General features: G+C 43.1%; 1 protein-coding gene across 1 annotated transcript in view; it reads right to left on the bottom strand.

Moving 5' to 3' along the window:
* HOPX (HOP homeobox) overlaps nt 1-12,539 on the bottom strand; it is a 33,961-nt gene that overhangs the window by 20,400 nt on the left and 1,022 nt on the right. The window lies entirely within an intron of this gene.

The raw sequence follows: 12,539 nt of genomic DNA on the forward strand, positions 1-12,539 counted from the left end.
GTGCTGGGATTAAAAGGAGTGAGCCACCACACCCGGCCAAATTGATTATATTTATATACTTGTGTCATAGATGAAATAAAGAAAGTGAACAAAGGAGAATGGAGGAAATATCAATGTGAGAAATAGGTTGCTTGAGAAATTATTAATGTTGTTAACTGTGAACAATAAAGAAAAAGCAGGAGTTACTTTGCATTTTCTTCTCCTCATCCTTCTACCCAAGGCACCAGAAAGGAGATAGAGAGATTTTGGCCTCTCATTTCCCTACCGAACCACCAAGTGGTGCTGTCAGGCAGGAACAGTTTAGTTGCTGGCCAGAGCTCTTGGCATGTGGGAAGATAGAGAAGCAGAAATAAAGTGCCTGTTCTTTTTTTAGTTTTTTAGAGATGGGGCCTTGCCGTGTTGCCCAGGCTGGTCTTGAACTCCTGGCCTCAAGCGATACTTCCAAGTCATTGAAATTGCAGGTCTGAGCCATTATGCCTGGCTCTGAAAGAAGATACTTTTGAGTATATAGCATTAGTTGCAGAGGGAATGTTTGTGTATCTGTAATGGATAGATTATATGTAGGAAATACACTTTAAATCCTCACAAATGAATGAAAATATTAAACTGGTATGGAGTCATAGGAAGAGCACTGGGTATGGAGTCAGGGCTGGATTTCAGTTCTAACGCCTCCACTTCATACTCATATATCCTTGGCTGCTTTATTGAACTTATTTAAAACCTAGTTCTCTTCTCTGTAAAATGTGGCTAAGAATGTCCTTCCTTGCCTCTTTACTCCAGTTGTGATCCAGTGAGACTATGCTCATGAAACAACCTTGCACTTTTCTAGTGTAAAATGGCATATGCATTTCCCGAAGTGCTACACTTACTTCTGAATCTAGAAAAGTGAAGGTGTGGGCCAGATGAATTCTGAGGGAGTTTCTCTTCTCAAACTCTGACAGTCAGAGTGGCCTAGATTTTAAGTGATCATGTTCTTCCTCATCAACAGTTTGCTGATGTCGCTGACTCAAGAAAGAAGAACACGGAGGCCTATTCTAGGCTCTGCTCCTGATTTGCTGAACACTTTGTGCCTAGTTTCTACTTCAAAGGACAACGGAGGAACCCGTGAAACACTAGGAACCAAGGTGCTTGTTAGTATTCAACCTGGCTGTTGAGTTAATGTGATCATATAATTTGTCATCTAACCTAGAACACTGAAGAATAAAAGGAGTGCTATTAATAATTACACCAGGGGAGGCCGAGGCAGGTGGATCACCTGAGGTCAGGAGTTCAAGAGCAGCCTGGCCAACATGGCAAAACCCCATCTCTACTAAAAATACAAAAATTAGCCAGATGAGGTGGTGGGGGCCTGTAGTCCCAGCTACTCAGGAGGCTGAGGCGGGAGAATTACTCAAACCCAGGAGGCAGAGGTTGCAGTGAGCCGAGATCACACCACTGCACTCCAACCCGGGTGATAGAGCAAGACTCTGTCTCAAAATAGTAATAATAATAATTACACCAGTACAACAGGCGTGCATCAGAAGTGTCCCAGGCAAACCTGGATATCGGGTCTCCTTATTATACATAAAATGTTAAATTTCTCACTTAGGTAGAGAATAATAAAAATGCTCCGGTTGCACCTAGGTATCACTACTGCTGTTAGGGATTAGCAAAACGCAGGTCTGTTAGGATGTTGGAGGACGGAACAACATATACTGAACCACAGTGATGAACGGGAGGCTGTTTTTCACTCTTAGAAATGCATAGTGTTGCAGCTCTGCGGTTAAAGGCAAGAGGAAAATAGCTTCAAATTTCCTGATCTTTCTTTTTTATTGCAACTTGAAAACCTAGGATAGGAATCGGTCCGGTAGACTGAGTTATGCTTGGGCCTCTGCCTGCTTTGATTATTGTCAATTTGGTTGTGCTAATGCTTAGTAAGTGTGAATATCCATTACCTCTCCAACAGAGTCAGTCCTGTGATCAAATATAAACAGAGAAACAAAAACGGTTTGTCCTAGAGATTTCTATGGGGCACAGCCACTTACTCAGGGCTTTTCAAACCAGATAATAGAGAAGGGGTCAGATTTGTCAAACAAATTGAATTATCAAATCTCTTTGAAAATGTCTAATGTCCTAATACACCAAGAAATAGGCCAAATAGATTTCTGATATGGGGAAAATGTCTCAATATTTTCTAAAGAGAACCTTTAAACCAGAAGAGAAATGTGTTCTACTAAGCTTGGAAGCAAATAACAAAAGGATCAACTTTCTAAATAGTTTGTAGAGAGGAGAAATGGCTCAACTAAGTTTAAATGACAGCTAATAAATATTCCTTTTGTGTTTTGGAGTCTGTTATTAATTTTTGATTGACCATTTAACTTCTTTTGTTTAGGAGAACATTAATTAGATTAATTAGGTCAATACGCTGAATGATAGAGAGATGTATTTGTTGCATGGAAGAGGAAGGGTGCTCAAAAACTGAAATGATGATAGAAATCAGTTTGGTAGTTTAAAAAAATCTAATACAGGCCGAGTGCAGTGGCTCACGCCTGTAATCCCAGCACATTGGGAGGCTGAGGAGAGCAGATTACTTGAGGTCAGGAGTTCGAGACCACTGACCAACATGGTGAAACCCTGGCTCTACTAAAAATACAAAAATTAGCCAGGCATGATGGCGGGCGCCTGTAATCTCAGCTACTCGGGAGGCTGAGGCAGGAGAATCGCTTGAACCCGGGAGGTGGAGGTTGCAGTGAGCTGAGATTGTGCCATTGCACTCCAGCCTGGGTGAAAAAAAAAATTCAAATACAGCTAAGCCACACATACAATGGAGAATCAAGTCGATAAAATTGTCATTGCTCTGTAGACATCCAATCACTTTAGAACATTAAAATGTTCTTTCTAAAAATATTCTCATTCCCAGTACCTGACTCTGAAAAGAGCTGTTCATTTGTAATTCTGGGGATGTGACATCATGATTGGTTTTTTTTGAAAATATATGCTGGGTTCTACAGTATTTTTGCCTGAGCTCAAATTACATAGTAAGATACATTAGAGACCTGTGTGGTGTTGCACATGCACCATGGGTAGATTTTCAAGCTGCCCAATCACATGCCTTTCCTTAGGCCATTAGACTGTTTACTGCAAGCAGACAGAACTTCCTCAGGTTAGTTGTGTATTTTGAAAAGTCCAGAAAAGAGTCTTTGACAGAATGGAATTATCTCTTTGCATAAATATATATTAATAGATTATTATTTTTATAGTCCAACTACCATTCTTATTTTATGACTATAATTAGGTCATGGATAAAATGACCCACAGCTGGTACCTTGCAGAGCTCCAAATTATGCCAAAGTCCAACCACCCATGCTGCTTGTTGCCATGCTACTCAGTGATATGGACCTGATTTTTTTCCCCAATTGAGTGGTTTTTATGAGCAGGCGTTCAGCTAATAGGACAAACAGAGGGTGTGCAGCTTTAGCCAGCTCACTAACATCACGAAATAATTGAAAAGGACAGATACACCAGAATGTCCAGCTCAGGGGACAGCTTTGAACCTACCATAGATCACTTTTCTGAGCATCAGCTGTGATACTGCAGAAAGAGATTGAGTGAAGCTTCAGAAGACCCGGAGTCTCCTTCCAACTCTATCACATAGTCTCCAGGTAACTTTGGACAACTCTCTTAGTTGCTTTAGATGTCCATTTCATCACCTACTATTGAAGGTATTAGCCTGCCCCACCTGTCACACAATGTTGTAGGATTCAATGAGATGGATTATGTTTATGAATGGCACTATAAATTATCAACACTACACAAATACAAGGTACCATTATTAAGGTTCTAATCTAGCTTTCCCAGTGACTCAGGATGTAATTGGGCAACTAAATGACATCAGGTTTTGCAATCATTAAAATGGCAAAACATTTTAGAAACTTCACTCAACCTCATGACTAATAAGATTTCTTAGAACATTTCGTTTGCTTTTCTTGGGTAATCAATAACCAATATCGAGAAATAAAATGCTTCTAGAATTTATAAAACCAAGTTTAAGAAAATGACATTTGGTTGGGTACAGTGGTTCATGCCTGTAATCCCAGCACTTTGGGAGGCTGAAGTGGGAGGATCACTTGAGGCCAGGAGTTCGAGACCAGCCTAGGCAACATGGAGAAACCCCGTCTCTAATAAAATTACAAAAATTAGCCAGGTATGGTGGCACATGCCTGTAAGCCCAGCTGCTCTGGACGCCGAGGGACAAGAACTGCTTGAACCCGAGAAGTGGAGGTTGCAGTGAGCCGAGATGATGCCACTGTACTCCAGCCTGGATGACAGAGCAAAACTTTGTCTTAAAAAAAAAAAAAAAGAAAAGAAAAGAAAGAAAGAAAAGAAGTTGACATTGAATGCAACCTCCCACTGCTAAATTTGATTGGCTAAAAAATTATTATTATTATTATTATTATTTGAGACGGAGTCTCACCTGTCTAATTTTTGTATTTTTAGTAGAGACAAGTTTTTGCCATGTTGGCCAGGCTGGTCTCCAACTCCTGAGCTCAGGTTGTCCACCTGCCTCAGCCTCCCAAAGTGCTGGGATTACAGGTGTGAGCCACTGCACCCAGCCTGACTGGCTAAAAAAAAACTTTTTAATAAAAAAAAGAAAAGAAAATTATATTGAGAAGGGGAGATCACTGAAGATTGTGCTCTTTTAGTTCTAGAAAATTATTTGTCACTCAATCTCTTATTAAAGTACAAGGGAACATGGAGAAGCTTGTAAATGTTTGAAATACTAACTGGTTACATTTTGTCTTCATTTATCATGGACAGTTCAATATTCCATGCTGCGTAAATAAAACATAAGCTCTCTAGTCCACTCCTTTCCCTTCCTGTTTCCCATGAACCAGATCTAAAGGCCGGTAGAACATACGTATGAGAATATTCATTACAACATCATTTCAGAGAATTGGAGCAAGAAAGATGTCCATTACTGCAGGAGTCAATAAGTAAAAGATACATATATTTAAGACTATTGATAATAATGCATTAGAAATATCATCAACAACATAGATACATCTTAAAATTATAGTGTTCAGTGAAAAGAAAGAGAGAAAAGAGGGAGAGTGGGAGAGCAGGAGAAATGGAATGAGATACAAAACCTAAGAGGGGGTCTTGTGTATGCCATGAATTAAGGACCATGTTAACTCATCATAGGCCTAAAGACAAACAAAAAAAATGGCTTTAAAAAATAAAAGATTGGTGGACTGCCCCATCTTTCAGAGCTTGCCTGTAATTAATTCTTTCCACTATATTTTTTGTATAATGAGGGAGTACTTCATGGCTTACTTAATGTTCTTTATACTGCAGCCCCACCAACCCTTGGTCTTGGATTTTTTCCTCAAAAGCCAAGGTGAAGAGCTGGTTATTGACCTCCACGACCTCCTTCTACGCTTTTCAACACCATCATTCAGTGGCTTTATAGCCTTCTCTTGTCCAAACTAAATAACATCAGGCCTTTCTGTGTTCCTTATAGATCTGATTTGAGTGTGTGTGTGTGTGTGTGTGTGTGTGTGTGTGTGTGTGTGTGTAGTCTTGCTCTGTCACCCAGGCTGGAGTGCAGTGCTGTGATCTTGGCTCCCTGCAGCCTTCGCCTCCCAGGTTCAAGCGATTTTCCTGCCTCAGCCTCCTGAGTAGCTGGGATTACAGGCCGGCACCAACATGCCCAGCTAATTTTTGGATTTTTAGTAGAGACGGGGTTTCACCATGTTGGCCAGGCTGGTCTTGAACTCCTGACCTCAGGTGATCCACCCACCTCATCCTTCCAAAGTGCTGGGATTACAGGCATGAGCCACTGCACCCAGCCCTAATTTTACTATTGTTTAGTCAACTATTGTTTAATTCTTGAGTTAGTTCCAAGAACTCTCCTCCCTTTTCAACTGTGGAACCCCGAGCCAGGTACAGTGTATTAATGAAAGTAGCGGTGGCCTCCTGCTTTCTTTCCTCCTGCTTCATAAATCCCAGTTCCAGCTATCTCCAAAGATGCTAGTCTATGTCCCAGGAAGAGGGTAAGGCATGTATAATAAAGTGATAGATACTTCCAACATTAGTTATTGAATTAAATATTAGCCACTGAATTAAAGTTTTTTGTAAAACAGATTTCACTCCTGGCACCAGCAAACTGAAAATCTGGAAAAGGTTGATGGGGATATCAGGGCTAAGGAAGATTGTTTATGTACATTTCCTTAGGGAGAAGCCACAAGGAACAAGTGAACATACATCAACTACTAGACTATCTAAGCAGATCTGTCATGACCTTAAGAATCCTAGGAAATTTTCCTCATGATCCTAGATGGAATGACTAGATCTAACAGCCAAGATGACTGCCACTAGTTTCCTGCCCGGTATACACTAAGAGATTAGAACTGATAAATGTCTGCCTCAGGTTTTTGTTTCATTTCGTTCTGAACATACAAGGACAGAGTAGATCATTTGTGAAAGATCTGGCAGTGTTTCCATGTTTGGTCACATTTTATCAAAACTATCAGAAGCAAATTACAAGAAATCATGTGGAGATGGGTAAAATTAACTTCTCTACTTTTTATTTATTTGTTTGTTTTGGAGATGGGGTCTTGCTCTGTTGCCCAGACTGGAGTACAGTGGCGTCGTGATCATAGCTCACTGCAGCCTCGAACTTCTGGGCTCAAGCAACCTTCCCTCCTCAGTCTCCCAAGTAGCTAAAACTACAAGTGTGTGCCACTATGTCTGGCTAACTGAAAAAAAAAAAAATGTAGAGATGAGGCTCAAACAATCCTCCCACCTCTGCCTCGCAAAGTGCTGGGATTATAGGCACAAACCACCATGCCCAGCTAGCTTCTCTACATTTAAAAGAGCTTCTATTGCTACCTAAGTGTGGCCAAATAAGAGGCTGAAGCACCTGACCTTGTGATGAACAATTCCTTGAATGCCCAACATTTATACTGAACTTCTTTTTGGTTTAGCCAACATAAATACACCAGTTCTCAGCCTGGGCAGGAAGGATACAATGCTTCACACAGGAACCCTGAGTCACGGGGAGAGTAAATGACTTGGCACGGAGGTCAGAATGAGGACTGGGGCTGCCTGGGTTCAAGAGCAAGCTCAGATACCAGCTCATCCTAAGATTCCAAGCAAGTCACTTTATGCTCTTGCATAAAGTAGATTGTACTCACAGGTGACCATATAGTTTATTGCTCAGGCCAGGTAGTTTTTAGAGTAAAAGGGGGTGCTATTAATAATTCCACTGGGACAACAAATCTTTCAGGCTCACAGCTGCTTTAAAATTCCATTACAGCTGAGAAAATAGGACCCAGGTTCCTGCTCACCAGACCTGTCCTCTGCTCCCCTGGCAGGAGACAGCTCAGCCTGGAGTTCTGGGGAAGATTGTTCAGCATATTGTAAAAGATAGATGTAGGCACTTTCCCAGCAAAGAAAAAGGACAGCCTAACCTGCACCTGCTTTATTGCACTGTGTGTTCAAAATCAACAGCACTGGAAGGCCAAAAACACATCAGGGCCCTTGCCCAGGAAGACAGCAGATACATGCACCTCCTGCACCAGGGGACATGAGCCTTCCACTTGCAGCATCAGGCTTGCTGCCCCTCTATCAAACCTGTTCCCCTGTTCCCCAAGTGAGTGGGCAGGATGGGTATGGTCCAGGACAGAGCAGGGGCTGCTTCAAGATCCCCAGTTGTTGGTTTTTAAAAGGGCAGGTTACTGCTTTATAAACCACTCCACGCCATAGGTTATCCTTCTACCAACAATGTCATCTTTCTATAGCACTGTCCACTATCCCTATTCACTTGATGTTTTAAAAGTCAAAGGAAGCCGGCCGGGTGTGGTGCCTCATGCCTGTAATGCCAGCATTTTGGGAGGCCAAGGTGGATGGATCGTTTGAGCTCAGGAGTTTGAGACCAGCCTTGACAACATGGTGAAACCCTGTCTCTACCAAAACTAAAAAATTAGCCAGGCATGGTGGTGTGTGTCTGTGGTCCCAGCTACTCTAGAGGCTGAGGTGGGAGGATTGCTTGAGCCAGGGAGGTGGAGGTTGCAGTGAGCCGAGATCGTGCCACTGTACTCCAGCCTGGGTGACAGTGAGACTCTGTCTCAAAAACAACAAAAAGTCTAAGGAAGCCATCAACAACATCCAGAAATTAAGCTGAATTAGGTCATAACACAGCCTTAAAAAATGTCCAGGTGACCTCTTGAACTAAGTCATTGTATAATGAGAGAATGTGGAAATGAAGGTGAAGGAGAAATATTCAAAGAAAAGTCATCCAAGGAAGGAAGAAATTCTATCGGTCATACAAACCCGTTTCATCAGTCTTGCAAACTTGTCATTTGTTTTTCTTTTCTCTTTTCTTTTTTTTTTTTATTTTGGAGAAACTCTGAATAACAGGAAAAAGCATTTGGCTTCCAAATAGGGGCATTAAACTGGTGTTGACTGCTGCCCTGATGCCAACGGCCTAATGGGTTCCCCAGAGCTAGAGTGCCAGGGTTCCCAGGGACTCAAGATGGAGCTCACCTTCACCCTCTCCTCCCCACTGCTGCTGTCACAATGTGTCGTCTGGCTTCAGGGCTGCTCTGGGCTCTGACTGCCTGCAGACTGCCTCCCCAGAAGGGATGTTAATTACACACCCGGCCACGGCCCTCTTCAGAGACAGGACTGGCCACAGGCAGCTGCTACTTGTTTTCAAGAGCTGCCGCAATCTGGTTTTCGAACTGGGCAAAAGTGCCGGAATGGGCCCATGGCCACATGCACTGGGCGGGCGGGCGGCGGGGGGCTGCCCCAGCTGTAAAACTGGGTCCCCAAAGAATGAGGCTCCTGGCCACTAAGACTAGGCAAGCTACTCTGCTGGTGCCAGCCTTCTGCTCCCGAGAAAGAAGCAGGTAACATTTTAAAATCCCTATGAGCAGAATTTCTTGACCTTTTGTCTCCATTATAGTAACCTTAAGGTGGCTCTCCATTTTTCAGAAAGACATAGGAAATGCAGCTACTTCTTCTAATGAGTTTGACTGCATTGACAAAAAATGGACTAATTCAGAAAAAACAACCTAACAGGGCCCGCAACCTATAGATGGTTGCCTACTGGATATGGTTTGAAAAATTATACTGAAAACCCACAATCTTGGTATATTTTTGTGCGGCAAGTTGCTTGGAATTCTGACCAATAAGGAGGACATATTTTGCATAAATCTTTGACTCGCCTGATTGCCCCATTTAAAAATTCAAATGGTAACTATATTTATATAACATTTCAAGGAACTCCTAGATATGTTATCTTGCTGGAACCTACTTACTATACCAGGGAGGGACATAATTCATTAAACAATTATTGTCTATTAACATCCTAATTTTAATTAGTTTTCCAGAGATGGGGAAAACAAGCCCTGAGAGAATGAGACCTGGAAAGTGGCACATTTGGATTGAAGGGGAGGTAAAGCCAATTGGAAACATGGCCAGGGTGGCGCCAGTGAGGCTCTGTGGTCCCACAGACATCTCCGAACTGACACCTGCACCCATACAGGTGCTGAGGGAGAGCTAAGGAGCCACAGACAGGAAGGACAGAAGTCACAAAGACAAACTTCACCCACTCATTTACCTGGGCCTGACCTGGAAGTCCTAATTAAAAGACCCTGGACTGCCAGATAGACTCATCCCAATGCTGGGAATGCACACATGCTATTTCTTGAAAGAACAACTTGGCTGTCCCCCAGAACAGAGTGCCTGGTGTGTACACTGGGATTCCTTTCAATAATTAGAATCCTCTGCTTATGCCAGATATTAATCGGGAACAAAAGGAAGCTTTAGTTTAGAAACATCCCTTCTCACTCATTAGCACAATCCTTTAATAATGCACCTCGGAGGCCCTGAGTAATTCTTCTGGTTTGCTGCCCCGCAGCATGTCTGGGTTCCAAGGATTCGCTTGGAAGGTGCTGGATACCCTATCCTAGCTGGAGCTGGGAGTGTCCAGAAGCAGCCTCTTTCTTTACCTCTGAGCTTCTGCTGCTGTGTTCCCTGAGCCTCCCAAGCCTCAGCCTGCCCTCGGACTTGGTGGCCAGGTGGCATGGGGCCATCCCCATCCTCTCTTTGGCCCTTACTGTCCTTATCTGTCTAGTGAATGGTTTTGATTTCACTGGTTTTCATCCCTAGCTGCACATTAGACTCACCTGGGGAACTTTAGAAACCAATCCCAGGGCTGCACACCTGGGGATTCTGATTTAATTGGCCCAGGGTGGGGCCCAGTCTCTAATTTTTTTTTTTTTTTTTTTTTTTGAGACGGAGTCTTGCTCTGTCACCCAGGCAGGAGTGCAGTGGCACGATCTCCGCTCACTGCAGCCTCTGCCTCCCAGGTTCAAGCGATTTCCCTTTCTCAGCCTCCCGAGTAGCTGGGATTACAGGCGCTCACAACAATGCCCAGACTAATTTTTGTATTTTAGTAAAGATGGGGTTTCACCATGTTGGTCAAGCTGGTCTCGAACTCCTGACCTTAGGTGATCCACCCGCCTCAGCCTCTCAAAGTGCTGGGGTTGCAGGCGTGAGCCACCACGCCCTGCCCCAGTCACTGATTTTTTTTTTTTAAGTTCTCCAGGCCCCACAACCACTAGGTTAGATTATCTCCAGGGACCCTCCCAGTTCTATAAAAGTCTATGATCCTTACTGTCTGGTCTCTGTGCTTTACTGAATTTATTTTTTTCTCCATAAATACTCATCTTTTATGTTCAGCATGTTACATAGGCTGATTTTTAGAAATGCTTTTACTTATTTAAAAATTACATTGTTGGTTAGGCGCAGTGGCTCACACCTGTAATCCCAGCACTTTGGGAGGCCGAGACAGGCAGATCGCTTGAGCTCAGGAGTTCGGGACCAGCCTGGGCAACATGGCGAAACCCCATCTCTACAGCTGTGTGTGGTAGCACAAGTCTGTGTTCCCAGCTACTCGGGAGGCTGAGGTGGGAGGATTGCTTGAGCCTGGGAGGCAGAGGCTGCAGTGAGCCGAGATCACGCTACTGCACTCCAGCCTGGGTGACAGAGTGAGATCCTATCTCAAAAAAATAAAAATAAAAATAATGTTGTTAAAGTATTGTTTGTTGGGAGTAATCAGCTATAATACTGAATGTTTAAAGTACACAATTTGATAAACCTTCCCATATAAGAAATGGTCACAGTCACAATAATGAACATATCTATCACCCTCAAAAGTTTCCTGTGTCCCTTGGGAATCCCCCTAAACATTTTTTCTCCTGCCCCTACCTTCCCAAGTAACCATGGATCTCTCTTTCTTTCTTTCTTTCTTTCTTTCTTTCTTTCTTTCTTTCTTTCTTTCTTTCCTTCTTCTTTCTTTCTTTTTTTCTTGAGACACAGTCTTGCTCTGTTCGCCCAGGCTGGAGTGCAGTGGTACAATCTCAGCTCACTGCAGCCTCCGCCTCCCGGGTTCAAGCAATTATCCGTCTCAGCCTCCCAAGTAGCTGGGATTACAGGTGCCCACCACCATGCCCGCCTAATTTTTGTATTTTTAGTAGAGACGGGGTTTATCCATGTTGGCCAGGCTGGTCTCAAACTCCTGACCTCAAGTGATCCTTTTGCCTCAGCCTCCCAAAGTGCTGGGATTACAGGTGTGGGCCACCACACCCAGCCACTTTCTTTTTGCTATCGATTAGTTTGCATTTTCTATCATTTTATACAAATGTAATCACTCAACACATCCTATTTTGTGCATGGACATAACTTCTAATTATCTCCCTGGACTTTAGATTTCAAGCTCTTTGAGAACAAGATCCACTTTTTCTTTTCTCTTCCTCTTGGCCCTCAACTTATCTTTGCTCAGATATAGCCCTTAATCATTATTTGCTTGATTGACATAAGACCTTCATGAACTTAAAACCAAGCTTCAGTTTGGTGGCTAAGAAGTGCCTGCCACGTTGAAGGTTTTCAACTCGCCACCACTTCTGGAGAGGTTCCTCAGTCGGCAGCTTCAACCCAGTTAAAAAAATAATAATAATAAGCACATGAGCTTCATTTAGGGTCCGTGGACTTCCAGGAGTCCGGAAAGTGAGAGTCGAGGTGTGGGCTGGGGTGTGGGGTGGAAGGGGAGGCTCAGGATGCGGGGAATGAATACCTGAGAAAGGTCCTTGGCTTTCACCAGATTCTTGATACAAAGGGATGGACTATGGAATTAATGCCCTGCTCTATTCCTATCTGCTTTTTATGAATCTGTTGTTTAACTATAAATCCTTTACTCCCTCCTCCCTTCTCCTCCCTTCTCCTCCCTTCCCACCTCCCCAGCACTTTTGTTTTGTTCTCTGCCTGCCCTGGTTATACTTAACCCTACTTAACTAAACACACTACAGGGCCCTGTCTGGTGGCAGTGCCACTTCATGGGACCTGTCTGCATTCCTTTTCTCTTTAAGAGCTTCTCATCTGAACTATGTGATAGATTGTACCTTTTTATTCAATGATTCTTATTCCACTTTACTTAACAGTTTACCCTGAATACTTGGATGCCACTCACATATCACAAACCTGTATTTTCTCTA

The sequence above is a fragment of the Hylobates moloch genome, unplaced genomic scaffold, assembly GCF_009828535.3.
Source record: "Hylobates moloch isolate HMO894 unplaced genomic scaffold, HMol_V3 SCAFFOLD_2, whole genome shotgun sequence".
Taxonomy (NCBI): Eukaryota; Metazoa; Chordata; class Mammalia; order Primates; family Hylobatidae; genus Hylobates; species Hylobates moloch.